The following is a 22,045-nucleotide window of genomic DNA, read 5'->3' as shown; positions in this document are numbered from 1 at the left end:
AGAGCCCAAGGTAGAACATCTGCCCAGGATACACAATCTTCGCAAAGATCTGGGAAAGGAACATTTGGTGTAGGCTTATATACATTTTTTACAGAAAAAGTTACAGATTATTAGACAAAGGACATTTCATAAAGTTGCAGACCTTAAGTTTCTAGTATATGCAGGGCTGACTGACTTTAAGCTTACGGAAACCAGGGAAGTTTCTTCCTTCTTATCTTTTGTGTTCAGAATGCTCCATTTTGGTTACTTTCTTTAGTGAAGTAGATGTACAATGTGTGCTCGGGGCAGAAATAGAGCCCATGCTTTGAGGTTTTGCTGAGTCATTTTGACCTTGTTAACTGTTGAAGTATAGCTTCCCTAGGAGCCCAGGAGCAGGGCCCACAAGCATTAAAAGTTGAAAGTTTCCATAATCAGTATCAAAACAATTTTACTTCTTTTAAAAATTTTTTAAAAGTATTTATTCATTTTTGAGAGACAGAGTACAAGCGGGGAAGGGGCAGAGAAAGAGGAAGACACAGAACTCGAAGTAGGCTCCAGGCTCTGAGCTGTTAGCACAGAGCCAGACGCGGGGCTCAAACTCACGAACCGTGAGATCATGACCTGAGCCGAGGTCGGACGCTTAACTGACTGAGTCTCCCAGGCGCCCCAAAACAATTTCACTTCTAATGTATGATTTACATTTGTTAGATTTTTTTTTTAAAGTACCTTCCTTCCCTCCCTTCCTTCCTTCTTTTCCTCCCTTCCTTCCTCCCTCCCTTCCTTCCTTCATCTCCACACTCAATGTGGGGCTCGAACTCATGATCCCGATATCTAGAGTCACATGCTCCACCAACTGAGCCAGCCAGGCGTCCTCTACATTTATTAAAGTAATTTCAGGACATCTAATATTTCTCTGGTTATTTTAATAGTTTTTTTTCAATATATGAAATTTATTGTCAAATTGGTTTCCATACAACACCCAGTGCTCATCCCAAAAGGTGCCCTCCTCAATACCCATCACCCACCCTCCCCTCCCTCCCACCCCCCATCAACCCTCAGTTTGTTCTCAGTTTTTAAGAGTCTCTTATGCTTTGGCTCTCTCCCACTCTAACCTCTTTTTTTTTTTTTTTCCCCTTCCCCTCCCCCATGGGTTTCTGTTAAGTTTCTCAGGATCCACATAAGAGTGAAAACATATGGTATCTGTCTTTCATTTAATAGTTTATCTTCCATTGACCTAAATACCTTTTTACCTTCCATTGACATATTTATTACCTATTCTATTTTTACACATCCTATCTTGTCATGTTCCTTATTTTTCCCTTGACTCCAATAGGCTAACATGAGATTTGGCTTAGGGCATACTATCCTGGTTCAGTTTCCCATGTTATATGTAACTGGGAAAGAAGGCATCAAGGCCCTAGTCAAAGGTCCTTGTAATCATAGGTAGGTATATTCAAAGGTCCAGCAGTTATAAAGGTATTTTGGTTCCATTCCAACAACATATCCTTACAAACATGTTTTCCTTCCATCATAAGGGACCTTTCTGTGGCCTATAGACTCCATTCTCCCTTTTGATATCAGGGAACTGAAAAAGTGTGATACCCAATGTCATATTTCACCCTTCAGGTATCAATATCTGATTTCATGATTTCACAGCTATCCAAGGAATCACAACCACTTAGGATGTGTGGTATCTACTCTACTTCTGGTTGGGTTGTCTATTGTCTCAGGTGACCAATATTGCCCTGAGATTATAGCTTTTCTAAGGTTTCAATTTTAACTTCAACATTGACAATCTACAGTTAGAGAAACATACGTTATGGCACTTTTTTAAGTGTTTCATTATTTTTAGCATTTTCTCCAACTGCTTTATGTCAAATTCCCATTGCTCTGTTTACTTCCATATGAAATTCATTTATGTTTTGTAATATATTGCTAATTTTATCCATCCACATACACAATGTTGACAAAGCTACCATGCGTGTGTGTTCGAGATTGTTTGCTTTCAAAATTTTAAAAATCTAACGTGATTTGATCGATCTGAAATTGAGAAAAAGTGGCTGTCACTGTTCTTCCCATTAAACCTCCTATGAGTCCCATAAGGAACTGTAACTGTTTCTTCCCTTTTAGCAAATCTGTTTTGGGCATAGGTTGTAAACTGGGCATAAGTGAAAGTGGATAAAACTGAGCAGAATTTGGGGATCTGTGTCTGGCTTGAAAGTTGTCTATATTAAATTTCAGGGTATAGGCTACTACTATTTCAGGGTATATAGGTCCCGATACAACTGGGAGAGGTTTTATTAACATAGGTTCCCATATTCTTGGGGTAGAAGTCTGTGATGTGAGATAGAAGTCTAATGTATATATCATGACAGATATGATATGTATATTATGCTAAGTTTCCTATGTGTCCTCCATATACCTTATAGGGTGTCCTTGTTCTTTTAAAGTCTGGACATAGTGACTAAGGATCTATTCCTTTTTTTTTTTTTTTTTTTTTTAAGTCCCCATGCCCAGTGTGGAGCCCAATGCAGGGCTTGAACTCATGACCCTGATATCAAAACCTGAGCTGAGATCAAGAGTCAGATGCTTAACCGAGTGAGCCACCCACGCACCCCAGGTTCTATTCTTATTTTTATTTTATTTTTTTAAGCTTATTTATTTTGAGAGAGAGAGCGAGCAAACATGAGCAGGGGAGGAGCAGAGAGAGAGGGAGAGGAAGAGAATCCTAAGCAGGCTCCGTGCTGATGGCAAGGAGCCCAATGCGGGGCTCCAACTCAAGAACCCTGAGATCATGACCTAAGCCAAAACCAAGAGTCAGACACTTAACCAACTGAGCCACCCAGCCACCCCTACCCTTATTTTTGTAATAGGTGAATAGGGATTAAAGAGTATAAATTGAGAGTGTAGTAAATGATCCATTTTTTTTTTGTCTATTTATATTTAAAGATCTAATTGCCCATTCTGCATAATCAGCAGCTGCTTTTTTTTCCCAAAGAACTGCTAGCACACAAAGTCAATCAGGAATTAAATTGGGTTCATTTTTATGCAGTCTCTTGCCATGTGTGCAATGCTGCATTTGATTCGGTAAGATAAGTATGAAAGTCACCACCTGGTTGTCTTGGTATATACTCTGGGTTGTAATACCAAAAACCAGTTAGCAGTTCAGGCCAATCTTCATTCTCCACATCAGTATCTCTTAGGGGTTCTATAGCAGCAGGTGCTATAATTTCCCCAGTACTATATATATCATTATGTTTTTAAATCAATACTTTTCCTTTTCATTTAGATACTGGGGGATTAATTTAGATGAACTAATTGGTGCTAATCCTTATCTCCGTGGATGCCTGCAATACTAATTTAATAGGAATTTTCCCTTGTTCAGGATCCTTGTTGATTCTTGCAGAAATTAAAGTGGAGGTTGCGACTGCGTTATCGGCTTCCCTAAGTATTTGGTTTCTCGTGGATTGAAGGTTTCCCAGAAAACAGATGGTGCCAATAATGAAGGGTGGCAGAGACAGGTGGGGCTTGGTGATGCTGGTGAGTCCTCAGTTGCAATAAGGTGAGTGGAGGGAGTGGAGCATGTCACAGACAGCGGACTTGTATCTGGACCAGAAGGTGGCATTTCAATTGGAAATTGCTGGTGCTGTGGGAGGAGCATCCGTTGCTACCATAGTGGGTATGGTATCCGACAATGGCAATAGGCCGCATGCTGTATTGCCCGCTTAGGAATATTAATAGTTCAAGATGCAGGGCGCCTGGGTGGCTCAGTCGGTTAAGCGGCCGACTTCGGCTCAGGTCATGATCTCGCGGTCCGTGAGTTTGAGCCCCGCGTCGGGCTCTGTGCTGACAGCTCAGAGCCTGGAGCCTGTTTCAGATTCTGTGTCTCCCTCTCGCTGACCCTCCCCTGTTCATGCTCTGTCTCTCTCTGTCTCAAAAATAAATAAAACGCTAAAAAAAATTTTTTTAAATAGTTAAAGATGCATAGCAAATTCATGCCCGCAAAATAAAGGTAGTGCCCTATAAATTTTTAATTCTTTCTTGATGTTCTTGCCACTCAAGAAACCCTGTTATCATGGCCCAAAGCATGATTGTACTGCACCATGCTAGGCTAAATATTAGACACCTACTATAAAAGATGGTGTTCTTCATGCCTGAAATTTTTATAGAAGCACCATATTATTTTCTTTAATTGATGTAATATGCTTTTTCCTTTGGTTCCCCAGTAGGTTTTATTGGCAGTAGGTGCTACTAATAAATAATGATCAATACTTTTCCTTTTAATTTAGATTCTGGGGTTTTTGATTTGGATTAATTAGTGCTAATTCTTACCTCTGTGGGTGTCTACAGTACTAATTCAATAGGAATTTTTCCATCATTTTTTAAATGGGTGTTTTTCTGCATTTTTATTTATTAAAATTTTTTTTAATGTTTATTATGTTTATTTTTGAGAGCAAGAGAGACAGAGTGCAAGTGGGGGAGGGGCAGAGATAGAGGGAGACACAGAATCCGAAGCAGGCTCCAGGCTCTGAGCTATCAGCACAGAGCCCAACGTGCAGCTTGAACTCACAAACCCACAAGATCATGACCTGAGCCACAGTTGGACGCTTAACTGACGAGCCAGCCAGGCACCCCTATTTATTTATGTATTTTTAAATGTTATTTATTTTTGAGAGCGAGTGAGAGAGAGTATGAGCAGGGGAGGGGCAGAGAGAAAGGGAGACAGAGGATCCAAAGCAGGCCCCGCAATGACAACAGAGAGCCCTGTGCAGGGCTTGAACTCACGAACCATGAGATCATGACCTGAGCCAAAGTCGGAGGCTTCACCAACCGAGCCACCCAGGTGCCCCAATTATTCCGTCCTTTCTCTATCTATGGCTTAGAGATCTTGCCACCTCCCAGACTGTTTCAGTCCAAGCTTTCACATCTGGATCGTTAGTAAGCAACCTAAACTTCTGCTGGAGTAAGCCATTATATCTTTCAATTGACCCAGAGGCAGTTGGGTTACAGGACAAGAGGAAATTCCACATCGTGCCTTGTTCCATAACCCATTCTGATATTACTCTTTCTGTGAAGTGGGTGCTCTGCTGATTTTATGAAGGCTGGGATACCATAGCAAGCATCTCTATTTCTAATGCTCTGATGGCGCACTTTTGATGATTTTTCCTGTGAGGATAGAGTAATCCTATTCCTGACCATGTGTCTACAATGATGCACATGTACAGTTTATTGTCTGATGTAGGCATGGATCCTATATAATCAATTTGTATAATTTTTTTTAACATTTATTTATTTTTGAGACAGAGAGAGACAGAGCATGAACGGGGGAGGGTCAGAGAGAGGGAGACAAAGAATCTGAAACAGGCTCCAGGCTCTGAGCTGTCAGCACAGAACCCGATGCGGGGCTCGAACTCACAGACCGCGAGATCATGACCTGAGCCGAAGTCGGCCACTCAACCGACTGAGCCACCCAGGCGCCCCTCAATTTGTATAATTTTGAAGGGTCTGTCAGCTGTCATGTCATCTGAGTATTCATTAACGACCCCAAGCTTTAAATTGTCATCAATTCCCACATTTTTAAATTTGAATCCGGAGGTTTATGGTAGGTACATACATATTCCTTGTCTCCAATTATGCTCTAGTGACATGTGTGCCAGCAGGCCTGTTTGGTTATGTGGCCGTGCAATGACCCTATCATTTGGCCTATCTCTGTTCAGGTTGTGCGTTCCATTGCGCTTTCTGCTTATTATGTATGGTTGTATTTTTAATTGGTTTCCTCAGCCACACATCAGTGTGTTTTTTAAACACAAACTTTGGGAATCTTCACCTCTTTATAGTTTTCCTAGTGAGTTTGTCTACCCGGTTATCAAATTTGGTTACTTCAAACTTGTTCTTCTGATGTCCAGAGACATGTGTGAAGAAAATGGAGATGTCAGCCGGTGATATTTTTTGCCATGTGTCCTTACCCCATATTTTCCTATTTCCTATTTTCCAGCTGTTTTCTGACTATGTTTCTGACCAAAGAGTTATTTCATTAGCTATTGCTGATGAGTTTGAGAAAAGATAGACCCCATTCTGGTTCTCCTTAGCAGATTCGTACCAATTTTATGGCTCTTGTTTCAATATCTTGTGCTGACTCTCATTAGCTCTTAAGGCCACAGCTTGCCAGTGGACTCCATGTGGCGTTACGGGGACTGACCCACCGATAAACCATGCCTTGTTGGGGCGCCTGGGTGGCTCAGTCAGTTAAGTGTCTGACTTCAGCTCAGGTCATGATCTCACAGTGCGTGGGTTCCAGCCCCACGTCAGCCTCTGTACTGACAGCTCAGAGCCTGGAGCCTGCTTCAGATTCTGTGTCTCCCTCTCTCTCTTTGCCCCTTCCCAACTCGCACCCTGTCTGTCTGTCTCTCTCAAAGATAAATAAACATTAAAAAAGGTTTTAAATAAAAACAAACAAACAAACAAACACGCCTTGTTGAGTGCCATGGGACCAGGGTGCTCCATACTGTGCAACTGCTTGAGCTTAGATAGTCTTACCCCTCAGAGATTCTAGCAAGTCCACCATTGGCATTAATTAACTGAGAGGGTCAACCCTCCATCTATATGCCTTGCTTGGAAATATACCATTTCTGTTAGCACTTTATGGTCAGGAATACTTCCCCTCTGTTTGTCAGGGGTCTTCTTTACCCGTTCCAGAATAAGCTGTTGGAGTTTAAGTATAATTAGTTCATTTTCTGTTAGGGGCCCTGTAGTTTGTAGGGCCTCATAGAGTGCCTAGGTGAGTGTTTGAATTGGTTGATATCTGTTCTTGGGCCAGGGGAACTTCTGAGTCCAAAATGCAATTGGGTAAAAATTGAGGTCCTGAGGTGTTTTAGTCCATAGTGACCATGTTGCAAACCCTTGTGAGTACAGGCACTCTACATTTAAAGCCCTTATTAGCTGGTGTCAATGTATTAACAGTTCTGAGAGCCTTTTTTAAATAAGCAAAGACTGCTTTTTGAATCTCTGTCCGTCTAAATTCCCCACTCTTACATGTTATTTCATAAATGTGTTTTAATATTATCTCTGTTGGGGAGGAAAATTTTTACTCTTATCTTCAATATTCTAGCTTATTTAAGAATTAAGTTCAGGGACGCCTGAGTGCCTCAGTCGGTTAAGCATCGACTCTTGTTTTCCTCAGGTCATGATCTCACAGTTTTGTGAGTTCAAGTCCTGCATCAGGCTCTGCACTGGCACCACAGAGCCTGCTTGGGATTCTCTCTCTCTCCCTCTCTCACTGTACTTCCCCACTCGCACTGACTCTGTCTCTCTCAAAATAAATAAATAAAAAAAAAAGAATTAAGTTGAATAACCAAGAAATGACCAAAGCATCCAGCTTGTATACTTTGTAGACAAAGAGACAATAAATTTGTGAGGAATTGACAGGACAAAGAAAACTTATGTTTGGGAGTTTCAAACAGTAAGGACTTCTGAACAAGATTTGGAGCTGGGTTGTAAATTGGTAAAATAACAAGGTTTGTTTATAGTCTTCTCAGCCCTGAATCCTTTATTTATTTCTACTTCCTGGTAGGGGTATGGCACCTTTCCCATGGAAGATCTATTTCTTGGTTCCTGTAGACAAAGGAAGTTCAGAGTGCTCTTCCTGCACTGGCCATTTCTTTCTTTTTTTTTTTTTTTAACGTTATTTATTTTTGAGACAGAGAGAGACAGAGCATGAACGGGGGAGGGTCAGAGAGAAGGAGACACAGAATCCGAAACAGGCTCCAGGCTCTGAGCTGTCAGCACAGAGCCCGATGCGGGGCTCGAACTCACGGACCGTGAGATCACGACCTGAGCCGAAGTCGGCCACTCAACTGACTGAGCCACCCAGGCGCCCCTGCACTGGCCATTTCTTAAGTAACTTTAACTCCACATAGACAATATGCCATTGTGGCACATCATGGGGCAGCCTGCCTTGGGACTTTACAGTTCCCTCCTCTGAAACTTTCCTGGAAGTTTCACACACTGAAAGCAGAGCTAGTCACTGTAGAGAAAGAAATTGAGCTAGTAATTGAGTGGTAAGAGATCTGCAAAGAGAGAAAAGATCATAGATTAGAATGAAGATGAACAAACAGAAAAGAACAAATTGAAGCACATGACCTCACACCCCATTAAATCAGTCCCCCCAACGCTGGAAATAGATCAGTCCAACAGAATGTCTGTGCTTCATTTGTCTGATGAAAAATAAGAATTCTTTCCTTTAACAGACTTAAGTTAGATATTGTCCCGTTTAGTTTACATAGAAGCAACAGTTTTCACTGATGATTGCACAAACTCCTTGTTGGGCAGTCCATGTAGCTAGGACATGACAATTTTGGAGTACCACTCAGGCTAAGATGTTAATTTCTGACTGGAGTATTTTCTGGTCGTGGATATTATACCTTGTTGTTTATCCCATCTTCCACACTGCATCTGCAGGAATGAAGACCAGTTCAAGTTCTTTTGCACTATCTAGATGTTGACAGAGCCAACAGTCAGACGGATCAGTTACTGTGGCCAGGATTTGCTAAACTGGCATAAGAGGGTGTTTGGCCTGTACCTGACCTTTTTTTTTATTCTCAAGAAACTAACAATACACTTTATTCAAATTTGCACCTGAGATCTGAAAAAATTACCCAGTTAAATAAACACATTGGTCATATAAATATTTAATTCATTTCATGCCAAATTAATGAATATGGCTGTTTTCCCTTAATTTTTTTGTTACTGTTATCTGAAGGACATTTATATTTTAGCTGTATTTCTATATTTTATTTAATTTATTTTTTTAATTTTATTTTTAATTTTTAAAAAAATTTACATCCAAATTAGTTAGCATATAGTGCAACAGTGATTTCAGGAGTAGATTCCTTAGTGCCCCTTACCCATTTAGCCCATCCCCTCTCCCACAATCCCTCCAGTAACCCTCTGTTTGTTCTCCATATTTGTGAGTCTCTTCTGTTTTGTCCCCCTCCCTGTTTTTATATTATTTTTGTTTCCCTTCCCTTATGTTCATCTGTTTTGTCTCTTAAAGTCCTCAAATGAGTGAAGTCAAATGATTTTTGTCTTTCTCTGATGAATTTCACTTAGCATAATACCCTCCAGTTCAATCCACGTAGTTGCAAACGGCAAGATTTCATTGTTTTTGATTGCCGAGTAATACTCCATTATATATATATATACCACATCTTTATCCATTCATCCATTGATGGAAATTTGGGCTCTTTCCATACTTTGGCTATTGTTGATAGTGCTGCTATAAACATGGGGGTGCATGTGTCCCTTCGAAACAGCACACCTGTATCCTGTGGATAAATGCCTAGTAGTGCAATTGCTGGGTCGTAGGGTAGTTCTATTTTTAGTTTTTTGAGGAACCTCCATACTGTTTTCCAGAGTGGCTACACCACCTTGCATTCCCATGTACCTGACCTTTTGAAAAAGAGAGGGTCAGTAAGAGCAAGACACAGGTTAAAAAAGAGTCCACAGAGGAAACTTAAGGGAAGTAGGACAGATAGGGACAAGCACTCTCTAGTCAGCTTTTTAATGAATGATTAATAAATGTATTAATAAGTATTAATACATTAAAAAGTATTAATAATTAATACTTTATTACTAAAGTATTAATGTGCTTTAATGTAAAATACTTTACATTAAATTCTTTAATGCAAAGTTTTTATTATTAATGTATTAATACTAGTATTAACACATTAAAAAGTAATCATAATTAAAAAGTATTAATAAGAAAGGTTTGGGCCTTTTTATTATTTATTTATTTATTCATTCATTTATTTATTTGGGGGGGGAGCTTTTTTAATATATATAGAGGGGATTTTAAAAAGTGAAGGTAGGTGAAAGAGAAATTTCTTGATCTGTGATCTTGGGGAAAGCTGTCTACTTCATGATGCCTTGTGTTTCTAGGGCCTGGATGGCCCTGGAAATCCTTAATTTAAGATCACCTGTAGCGGTGAATTCCCAATTGTCTTGACAGCAATGGTCTGGATCTATTTTGATGTGGCTTGCACCCATCCAGGACGATCTTTCTTTCATTTTGATGGCAGCGTAGGTGGTGAGTGTTACTTTCCACTGAATTGCAACATCTATTTTCTTCTAAAGACCTTGACGTATATCTGGTCTCCTGATCAAAAGGAGCGACAGGGGCACGTGGGTGGCTCAGTCAGTTAAACAATTGACTCTTGGTTGTGGCTCAGGTTATGGTCTCACGGTTTGTGAGTTTGAGCCCCACATCAGGCTCTGTGCTGACAGTCCAGGGACTGCTTGGGATTCTCCCTCTCTCTCCCTCTCTCTGCCCCTCCCCTGCTTGCACTTGCTTGTGCCCTCTCTCTCACAAAATAAACAAATAAACTTTAAAAAATTAAAAAAAAAAAAAACTTCATTAAACAAAGTCGGCCATTATCCCAGGCTATTATTTTTATTTGTGGACAGATCTTGTAAGAGATACCATGTATTTATTTTATTTGGCTTGTAAACTCAGGTAGAATCAAAGTCTTATATTTAATCTTGATGATCAAAGTTTTATATTTAATCTTGATGACTCTACAGACATGTTTGTTTTAATTAAACTGTCAACCTTAAACTAGCTTTTATATCAAATAGTTTTCCAGATCACATGAACTTGAAAAACATTTGGGTTAGTTTCTATTTTTTGAGAATTTTAGAATGTCCAATCCTTACAAGCGTTTGCCTCCAAACCAACTAAGTAGAGCTCTTTTACAAATTAATTTTAGCAATACCATCTAAAGGTAGAAAATACCACATACCTGCAATGCATGTTTATAGACATAGGTGAACAGATACAGAGAAGTTATAGCTTCTGTTTTAAAATTACTGCCATATGGAAATATATACAAAATTTACTAGTTATAAAAGTTGGATCTGAGTTTGTTTTTCTGGTAGATGGAATAAGTTAAGGTTATCTGTTTAGGTGGCTAAAGCTTTTTTTTTTTTTTCCATTTGTGGAGAAGATACTTAAGATTTGTATTTGTCCTTGGCAATTCAAGTTCCAAATGACTTTTTCCCTTTGTTTGTTTTTTCTTGGTAAGAATTACCTCCCTGTAATTTGCATTTAAAAGAGACAGACTAGATAGAGTTCCTGGAGAATACCAGGTACAGTATTGAACATTTACATTTTAAAGGCACAAGGAAAAATAAATGCAAGTTTTTCCAGGACCAGAATTTTTATACTTACAGACCTTTTGAGATTAAAAAAGGGGAGGTTTTTGAATTGATAAAAAGGATATTTGTGGTGTTTGAATCGTTTCTGGAGCCTGGGAAGACTAGATTTGTAAAACAAAGGACAGCTACTTTTTAATTCCTCAAAGAATGGAGTTGCCACCTAAAAGGTATCAAAGGACTGACATACTCATCCACCCATGAAAATACCTTCCCTCTGTCTGGGTACATACAGCTTAGGGAAGAAGACCTAAAAAAAAAAATTTCCTATAAGTCTCTGAATATCGGCTTCCAGTCTGGCCAGATTTCTGATCATAGAATTATTAAATCCTTTAAAATACCTTATCAGGCTTCAGCCAGAACAACTAGTAACTATTTCTGGCAGTATTAACAACCTCATAGACCAAAGAGGTGTCCTTAAAGACAGTGTAAAAAATACCATCTTCAAAAGATCTAGAGTGTGAAAAGTAAGGGAGATGATTCACTTTCAGAAATACCAAATAAAAGCTGTGCTGTCTAGTTAACAGTAGGTTTACAACTTTTGGAAATATATATGACACCCCTCTCTCCCAGAATGGAGTCCCAAACTCTTGGACACTTCACTTCCTGGTTCTTCTTCCCCTCTCCATTTCACAGGCTTATTTTCTCAGATTTTGCAGTGAGCATGTGCCAAAGAACGAAGGAGGGACGGAAAGTCTCTGCTGTCACCTTAGGAAATGTACATTTGTTCCAATCAGACTAGTTTTTGCCTTACGTGGGCATAGGCTATACTGGGTAAGGCTGTAAAGCTCTGTAGCACTCAGCCAATGAGGAATCAGGGGAGGGACATGCATGGTAAGAGATAAGTCGTCTGCTGTAACTGCCCCGAGTGTGCCTGTTCATCAGACACCCCTCTAGCAAGAATGTTGATTAAAGCCTCGTTTCACTGTGCTCCGAGTTTCCGCATCCCTCCTTTGATGGGGTGAGTGGGCTCATTCTCAAAGATAGCTGAAGATGGAGCCCACAACCTGCATGTCCCAGGCAGGCAGAAAGCCAAGCCACTGTCATAAGGATGTAAAATGAGACAAACAAGAAGGAAAGAGCTAGCAGCATCTGGCTGGCTCAGTCAATAGAACATGGAACTCTTGATCTTGGAGTCATGAGTTCGAGCCCCTTGGAGGCAGAGTTTACTTTTAAAAAAAAGAAGAAGAAGCAGCAGAAGAAGGAAATAGTTATTCCCAGGAGTGAAAGTAAGGAGAGAGCAGAAGGCAAGCTGACAACCCGCACACCCCCTCCCACATTGGGAAGGACATGTGTGACATTCCTCAGGAACTTCTGGCTGCCCAAGAACACGGGAAGGAGAAAAACAAATGGTTAACTGATAGAGATCGCAGTCATGCAGGACATGAGTCTCTATCATTTTGCAACTGTCTCAATGATTTACAAGAAAAAAGGCAATCTGCAGAAGCGTATAGGCTCAGTTTCCTGGAGCCCTAACATCACCTTCCCCTCCATAGTGATGTGGGGAACAAAGGCAAGAAGAAAATGTAAATTAAATTAAATCTCTTTATAACCTGCAGCCCATTGGCAAATACTTGAGATAGAGTATAACATTTCTCCAGGAACTCCCTACTGTCTTAATGTTAATACTTTGCTAGGGGGAAAAACAACCTTAGGTTGGCAATAGCTAGGCCTCCAGTATCTTATGAGTCCTCTTTAGCATATGAATATCCTTTTGGAAGTTTCCCCTTGCCTTTACCTCCCCCAACTCCCAGGTATATAATCAGTCAATCCTCACAACCCCAGTGCAGCTCTTGCTGCACAGGGGGTCCTGTCCCTGTGCTTTAATAAAACCACCTTTTTGCACCCGATATCTCAAGAATTCTTTCTTGGCAGTTGGCTTTGAACCCCCACCACCACTCCAAAACCATATTAAAAAGACAATAACCATTGGATCTGGATTTGGAAAGGAAGAGAGAACAGGAAATTTTATTCCCCTCTGGGCTCAGAAAGTAATCTTTTCACAAACACTCTTAAGGAGTGCCTGGCTGGCTCAGTGGGTAAGAGCATTTGACTTTTGATCTTGGGGTTGTAGAATTGAGCCCCTTGTTGGGTGTGTAGATTACTTAAAAATTAAAAAAAAAAAATCTTAAAAAAATACTCTTGAGAAGACTTCTGAGGTTTAAGAAATTCTTTAACTTGACCAAGGAGTGACAGAGACCTGAAGATCACCTATAGCTTAAGCGGTCTTTTTACATTTTAATTAATTAATTAATTAGTTAATTGGTTAATTTTCTCTTTTGTCTTTTTTTCCTCATGTGATCTTATTTTAAAGGTAACTTTAACAGTATTTTCAGAGTAGAAAAGCAATTCAGACAGGATCACTAGGAGGAGTATTCCAAGGACAGAGGGGAGTGGTAGGAGTTATGTCAGTCTTGTGGCCTGTTTAGGTACACGTTTTCAAATGCTTTTTGCAATGAACCTTTTTTTTTCCGTTTTTTTGTTTTGTTTTGTTTTGTTTTTTAATTTTGAGAGAGAGAGAGAGAGAGAGCGCTTGAGTGGGGGAGACAGAAAATCTTAACCAGGGCTCCATCCCATGACCCTGGGATCATGACCTGAGCGGAAATCAAGAATCAGATGCTCAACCGACTGAGGTACCCGGGTGCCCCTGCAATAAATCTTTTAATGAAACTATTTTGGAATTTTGAAACCTTTCGGAGCTTCTGCTTGCCAGTTAAAGCAGTTATCCCATTCTGCTTACCTTGGGAATCCTTGCTTTTGAGGGCACTTTTTATTTTTATTTTTATTTATTTATTTATTTTTTTAATTTTTTTTTTTTTTCAACGTTTATTTATTTTTGGGACAGAGAGAGAAAGAGCATGAACGGGGGAGGGGCAGAGAGAGAGGGAGACACAGAATCGGAAACAGGCTCCAGGCTCTGAGCCATCAGCCCAGAGCCCGACGCGGGGCTCGAACTCACGGACCGCGAGATCGTGACCTGGCTGAAGTCGGACGCTTAACCGACTGCGCCACCCAGGCGCCCCTTGAGGGCACTTTTTAAATGGATGATCTTATCTAATGGAAACATTCCCCATAATGGCCATTGTAATTCCACGTTGTTTTCAGTAAATTTTTTCTATTTTGCTAGTTATCTGCAACTTCTGGGATGGTAGTTTTTAGACACAAAATAAACAGGTGTGCCAGTGATAGGGAAACATCTGTTACAAGATGGCCGACAGGACTGATAGGGGAATTTCAGTCCCTGCCTGAAGACTCCCCTACCTGGTTCTTCTTCCCACCCTGCTTGCCATTGGTGCCACATTACTACTAATGAGGAATGCGGAAGTAACAGAGACTATAAATTGGCCCCTCTGCTGATGCTCGGGGCTCAGACCTCTGGAGAATGGTCTCCTATGAGCCCACCGGTATAAAACAAACCTTCTGCCTTCCAAGATCTCTGAGTGCTGCTTGGTTATTCTGCCAGGTGATCCAGACCAGTTTCCATAACACCAGAAGGTAGTTTGCTCAATTCTGGATCTGAACAATCCCATTTCCTTTAGCTAGGTCTTTGGGATTCTCAGAGCCAAAATAATACCTACAAGAGAGCTGCTGTGGGGCTTGGTGATTGTGCGTGTCTTACGGTACGCCTCATTGTATGGAATTTTCTTGAGTTTGGTGAGTGACCTGGTGTCAGTTTAATCCATTCTGTGACAGACTTAATCTAACATGGGAGTTTACTTGAGGTGGCAAGCTCTAACAGGTCCTGAATGCCCAACATGTGCCCACCAACTCTTGCAACTTTTTGGCCTCTGAGATCCCAGCTAGCAATAGCTGAGTTTTATTTACACAAACAGCACAAGCAAGTGCACCTCAACATACTAGCAATAATCAAAATCTGTCACTACTGGGGCGCCTGGGTGGCTCAGTCGGTTAAACATCTGACTTTGGCTCAGGGCATAATCTCACAGTTCGTGGGTTCAAGCCCCATGTCCGGCTCTGTGCTGACAGCTTGGAGCCTGGAGCCAGCTTTGGAATCTGTGTCTCCCTCTCTCTCTCTCTGCTTCTCCCCCACTAATGCTCTCTCTCTCTCAAAAATAAACATTAAAAAAAAAGTCTGTCACTTGATGAGGGAGCATAAGGCAAGCTGACTGCTGCTGCAAACATCCCCCCACCCCACCCCCAGGTGGGATAGGTGTGATATTCCTCTGGCACTTAAACCAATGGTTAACTGATAGAGATCACTGTCATGAAGGACCTAAGTCTCCATCACCCCTCGATAGTGATGTGGGAAACAAAGGCAGAAGGAAATGGCAGATAGAACTAAATTTCCTTACAATTTGCAGCCCATTGATGAATACTTGAGGCCAGCAGAGTAAAATATTTCTCCAGGAACTCCCTACTGTCTAATGCTAATGCTTTGCTAGGGGGAAAAACAACTCTAGCTTGACAATAGCTAGTTCTCCAATATCCTGTAAGTCTTTAGCATATGAAAATCTCACTGGAAACTTCCCCTAGACTTTCCCCTGTCCCCCAACTCCATAGTATAAAACCAGTATCTCCTCATGGTCCCGGAGCAGCTCTTCCTGCCCATGGGTCCTGTCTCCATGTTCCAATAAAACCACCTTTTTACACCAAAGACGTCTTCAAGAATTCTTTTTTGGCCGTCGGCTCCGGACCCCATGAACCCCACTATCACCCCCAAAACCTTATGGACTATGGACTGGCCAAGAGGAGGCCATGTGCCCCGCCAGCAATCCCCAGTGTGGATTAAACCAGCAGACTCCTTTCAGGGGGAGGTTAGATGGGAAAGAATTGCAGGGGAAAGGTTAGATGGTAGACTGAACCAAGGGCTAAGGACTGATGCTCTGTTACAGCCTCCCGTCAATCTCGACTGACCCATTAACTTCGGACTGGAAAGCCAATTAGATTTGTAGCTTGAATGCAAAAAACCAGAGCTGAAATTGAGAGGGGCTTACCAACAGCCCTCAGAAATGGTGAGAAAGACAGTGACCTCACAAGGGTTCTTGGGGTACCACTCCTGTGTCTCCTGTTATCCCCACATGCCATCAGAAGTTCACTTAGGAAATAGCATTGTCCTGTTAAAAGGACAAAATTCAACGGAGTGAATTTGAAGGTCTAATTGTCTTTATTATGTGATTTATGAATTGATCAGCATCCCATCTAGCAAGCAGAAGGGAGCTCTGAGGAGTTGTACAAAATGGGAGGTTTGTATAGAAGAAGGGTGGGACAAGAAAGTTATTAAAAGAAAAGAAATGTTCTAGGCAAGGTTGCTTTCCCTTAGGGAGAGGAGCAAGGGGTTTCCACCAGAGTACTTCATCTTCCTCTAGGGGACAGGGAGGGCTTATGTGGCAGACTCACTGATGCTAATGGAAAAGTTCCTGACCTGTTAAGACTACATTTCTGGGGGAGATTGAAACTGCAATTAGATTATGCGAGTCCTCTGGTTTGGGGACTTGGCCTAAGAGATGCCATTTTGGGATTGTGGTTTTCTTTTTAATACTGTGTGAGGGGTGCTGTGTCTTATGACCTATAAAGGAGCAGAGACAGCATGGGGAACTCACATGTGAATGAGGGAGCTTAGTGTAAGAATACTGGCTTTGTTAATCAAGGTGGCAGCTGATGTGAGGCCAGGAGCTGACGGTCAAGAAAGAATTCTTGAGATGTTTTTCGTGCATAAACGTGCATTTATTATAGAATGGGGTCAGGACCTGTGGGCAGAAAGAGCTGCACTTTTCCTGTATAAAGCTGGTGGTTATATGCTTAGTGTTCAAGGGGGACGGGACATGCTGGGGGTATTAGATCATAAATGTCTTCTTCATGTTTCTACTCATAAAACTACTTTCACAAGACTTCTCTGCTGCTTATCATTTAGCTCAACATTAACTATGGGTGAGATGTACAGGCAGTCAGGAGATCCCGTAAGAATGTAGCAGCCAGTGCCTGCTTGATCCTTATTGGAACTATGCAGGCTGTAGGTCAACCTGCTGGGCTAAAGGTGAACACTTTTGTCCTTCTACCCTTCATCAGTAGCTGTGGTCACCACACATAAGCATGGGGACATGCTCAATGTGACAGGGTCTAATTGGCATGAGAAACATATGCCATAGGTCATAGCTGAGAGGCAGAAGGTCACTATAGATGAAATGGTTTATCAAAATTAGGTAAGCCAAGAGCTGGGGTGTGGACAGAGCTCATTTTAAGGCTTCAAAGGAGGTTAATGCCTCTCAGGCCAGGAAATAGCTTTGGAGTGACATCTGGGAAAACATTGGCCACAGTAGTCAGTGGCCCCTACAAATTTAAGTAACAATTTTTTGTTTGTTTTGGGAAAAGGGATAGACAAGGATTGACTCAAGGTGTTTTGCAGTCAGCTTTTGAATGCCTGGAGATATGTCATGTCCTAAGTAGTTAACAGTTGTTTGCACCCATTGAAATTTAGACCTGGAGCTTTTTTTTTTTTTTTTTTTAAGTTTATTTATTTTGAGAAAGAGAGAGTGTGAGTGGGAAAAGGGCAGAGAGAGAGGGAGAGAGAGAATCCCAAGCAGACTCTGAACTGTCAGCACAGAGCTGGATGTGGGGCTTGATCTCAAGAGCTGTGAGATCATGACCTAAGCTGAAATGAAGAGTTGGACACTTAACAGACTGAGCCACCCAGGCGTCCCTAGATCTGGAGCTTTTATGGCCTTGTTTACCTAGTGCTGTTAAGAGAATGAGGGAGTGTATAAGAGCTCCTCCCTTAGTTTGATAACAGAGCAGAAGGTCATCAACATATTGCACCAGCGTGGAAGCTTGGATCAAGATTATAGAGTGTAAGCTGGCTTCTAGGACTTGGGGAAATGTCGAGGGAGACACCAAAACTTTGAGGTATTCCAGTCCATGTTAATTTTCTCCCTTTAAATGCAAATGTAAAGTGTGAGGGTGCAATGGGACTGAAAAGAAAGCAGAACAGAGGTCAATTACTGTAAAGCAGGCTGCATTGCAGGACTTGGGAAGACCAGCCAGATTTGGGACCACAGGGTGCCAGGGAATTGCAAAAGAGTCTATGGTCCTTAGATCCTGTATAAATTGGTAAATTTGGTTTCCTGCTGAAGTCAAATTTGCCTTCATTCTTTACTGGCAAGATTGGGGTGTTACAAGATGAAATAGCAAAGACAAGGATGCCCTGTTTCAGGAGAGAATCTATTATAAGGTTAATTATTTGCATCTCTGGAGACAGGGTATATTGAGCTAAGGATGGACATGGTTTATTCGTTTTCCAAGAAATCACACAGGCTCTGCACTTAGAAGCGGCCCCACTTCATTTGCATGTTTAGCCCAGAGGCTAATTGGGACATTGTTTAAAAATCCATCCTCCGGGCGCCTGGGTGGCGCAGTTGGTTAAGCGTCCGACTTCAGCCAGGTCACGATCTCGCGGTCCGTGAGTTCGAGCCCCACGTCGGGCTCTGGGCTGATGGCTCAGAGCCTGGAGCCTGTTTCCGATTCTGTCTCCCTCTCTCTCTGCCCCTCCCCCGTTCATGCTCTTTCTCTCTCTGTCCCAAAAATAAATAAACGTTGAAAAAAAAAAAATTTAAAAATCCATCCTCTTTAGAGGATTTTCCAGTTGTTAAATAACAAAAATTCAACAGAGTGAAATTGAAGATCTAATTGGTTTTATTAATCGATTCACGACTTGGGCAGCATCCCATTTGGTAAGTAGAGAGATGTTCCATCAAGTTAAACAAAATATAGAGTTTTTTTAAAGGCAGAGAGAGGGTATAAGAAAGAAAGAGAGGAAGAAAGAAAGGAAGAAAGAAAGAAAAAGAAAGAGAAAGAGGGAGGAAGAGAGGGAGGGAGGGAGGAAGGAAGGGTTAACTTATGCTTATTACTCTAAGTGTTCTGGGGCATCTCAGTGGCTCAGTCGGTTAGGCCTCTGACTTTGGCTCAGGTCATGATCTACGGTTCATGAGTTGGAGCCCTGCATGGGGCTCTGTGCTGATAGCTCAGAGCCTGGAGCCTGCTTCAGATTCTTTCTGTGACTCTCTCTCTCTCTCTCTCTCTTTGCCCCTCTCCCGCTCATGCACTGTCTCTGTCTCTTAAAAATGAATAAATGTCAAAAAAAAAAAAGTGTTCTGACAATTATTTTAAGGTTCATTTTGTATTCTCAGCTGTTCTAATAAAAAAAATTTTGTAATCTTTATTTTCAGGTGAAAATTTGGAAGCAGGCAAATATGAATTATCATATACTAGCATCCTGTAGAAGGTTAGCAAACTTACAAAGACCTTTAAAATTTTTTTGAAGCATATTTTTCCTTATAACAAATTTTTCTCAGTATGGCATAAAACATGTATTAATAGATGCAAATATTTTTTGTCTCTCTGTAAAAGTTAAAAAGCCTGTAGAGAGCAAAATGGAGTCTCTCATGTCAAGCAGGAGACTATGTCAAGCAATGATGCAAGCAGTCAAAGATGTTGTAGCTACAAGATATCACCAGGACCTGCATCAGCTGACCGAGAACTGATAACAGGCAGAAGCAAAGGAGGTCGGCAGGGGCCCAAGACCGATGAATTCCCTTTGAAAAGGGGAGGATTTTTGCAGCAAACTGTCAGACTCTTCAGACATGTGCCCTCTATGTCTGACCCCGTGAAAAAGGCAGCTGCCGGGGCGCCTGGGTGGCTCAGTCGGTTAAGGGTCAGACTTTGGCTCAGGTCACCATCTCACAGTTTGAGGGATGGAGCCCTGTGTTGGGCTCCACACTGATAATGTAGGCCTGCTTGGGATTCTCTCTCTCCCCCTCTCTCTGCCCCTCCTCTACTCTCTCTCTCTCTCTCAATAAAGTTGAGAAGGCAGAATGAAGATTTGAAAAATGGGTAATGTAAACAATAAATAAATTTAAAAAAATAAATAAAACTTAGAAAAAAAAGGCAGCTTCCACCGAAGGCTCTGGCCAGTTGATCTCTGAACAGAACCGAGGTCCTTCACTTCTTGAGCATAATAAGTAAGTAAGCGCCGAGAGCTGACCCTGACCGGACCGAGGCCTCATCTTAACTGTAGGCCCACAGACTGACTTTGCATTTGGTTAGTTAACTTCTTACATCCTTCTGTTACCTTGTTTATTGCGTGGCTTATCTTATGTTCTGCTCCACGTGCCTTCTAAGAAGCCGAGTTAATCACATGGTGAAATGTCACTGAGTTTGGAATCCGGGACCTGCTTTATGATTGTGACTCACTTGGCTTTATTGATGAGGAAAACAAAGGCAAGAGAAATGTAACTTAAATTAAATCTCCTTCCAGCTTGCAGCCCCTTAATAGACACCTGAAACACGCAGAGTGTGACCTTCCTAAAGGAGCTCATGCCTGCCTTAAAGCCTTGATGTTTATGTTTTATTAAAGACTAACTGTAACCTTATCTTAACAGCAGCTAGCCCCTCAAGGTACTGAAAGCCCTGGTTCCAAAGTCCTTAGAGACTTATGCTGTCCCTAACCCCCACTAACTAAAAAGTATATAATGAATCACTCTTCACAGCCCCAGTGCAACTCTTTCTGCCCATGGATCCTGTCCCTCTACTATAATAAAATCACCTGTTTGCACCAAAAATGTCTCAAGAATTCTCTCTTGGCCATACGCTCTGGAACCCAAACTTTAGATCCCATCATTATGATTGAATAAAACTGACATTGTGGAAAGACACAACTTGTGTGTGCCTTCATCGTGTGCTCATGACAAAGACAAAAATAGATAAACTTATGTTTAGCCTTTAATGTTTGTCTTACTTGGAAATAATTTAGGCATTCAATGAGTATCAATTATTTGGCTTAATTTAGTATAAACTGTGATCTTATTTATGTTCATTTACTTATTTGTAGGGTGTGAGAGGGGAAAAGAGAGAGAGAGAGAGAGAGGGAAAGAGAATCTCAAGCAGGATCCATACTCAGCTTGGAGCCCAACACAGAGCTCGAACCCACAACCCTGGGATCATGACCTGAGCTAAAATCAAGAGTCAGATGCCCAAGTGGCTGAGCCACCTAAATGCCCCTAAACCAACAATGTTAATTTAGGTTTATTTATGAAAGATTATCTAGGATCATATGAACTTGAAAAACACTTGGGTTAGTTTTTGTATTTCTTTAGAATATATTTGACTTCTATAAGTTCTTAGTTTTTTTTAAGCCAATTACTTAGAACTCTTTACAAATTAATTTAATTTATTAATGAACATTTTATAATTATAAATTATAATTTAATTTGTTAATTAATATTAATTTATTAAATTAATTAAAGAATTAAATGTCGGGGCGCCTGGGTGGCGCAGTCGGTTAAGCGTCCGATTTCAGCCAGGTCACGATCTCGCGGTCTGTGAGTTCGAGCCCCGCGTCGGGCTCTGGGCTGATGGCTCAGAGCCTGGAGCCTGTTTCCGATTCTGTGTCTCCCTCTCTCTCTGCCCCTCCCCCGTTCATGCTCTGTCTCTCTCTGTCCCAAATATAAATAAATGTTGAAAAAAAAAAATAAAAAAAAAATAAAGAATTAAATGTCATATCATCTAGAGGTAGAAAAATATTATGTACCTATAACATACATAGCATAGACATACATAACATGTAGATAGACCTAGATATTTTATAGCTTTTGTTTAGAAATGTTAACCATGTGTCAGGTATATAAGTCAAAAGAAAATAATTGGATCCGAATTGTGTTTCTGGCAGGTAGACTAAGTTAAGGTTATGAGCTCTATGGCCCAAGTTTGCATGCTGTAACCATTCTTTTAGAACTGTTCTTGGAGTCATTTAAAAAATAATTTTTTTAATGTATACTTATTTTTGAGAGAGAGACAGAGAGATAGAGACAGAGAGACAGAGAGACAGAGAGAGATGGAGTGCAAGCCA

General features: G+C 41.1%; 1 long non-coding RNA gene across 1 annotated transcript; it reads left to right on the top strand.

Annotated features, from left to right (window-relative positions):
* The first annotated feature begins 15,241 nt into the window (after nucleotides 1-15,241).
* Nucleotides 15,242-20,797, top strand: LOC123584877. The gene is made up of 3 exons (XR_006705718.1): nucleotides 15,242-15,278; nucleotides 16,419-16,421; nucleotides 20,688-20,797. It is a non-coding gene; the product is annotated as an uncharacterized LOC123584877 (long non-coding RNA).
* The last annotated feature ends 1,248 nt before the right edge of the window (nucleotides 20,798-22,045 follow it).

Source organism: Leopardus geoffroyi, chromosome C3, assembly GCF_018350155.1.
Source record: "Leopardus geoffroyi isolate Oge1 chromosome C3, O.geoffroyi_Oge1_pat1.0, whole genome shotgun sequence".
Classification (NCBI taxonomy): domain Eukaryota; kingdom Metazoa; phylum Chordata; class Mammalia; order Carnivora; family Felidae; genus Leopardus; species Leopardus geoffroyi.
Note: the sequence above shows the minus strand (reverse complement) of the source record. Positions and strands in the feature narration are given on the sequence as shown.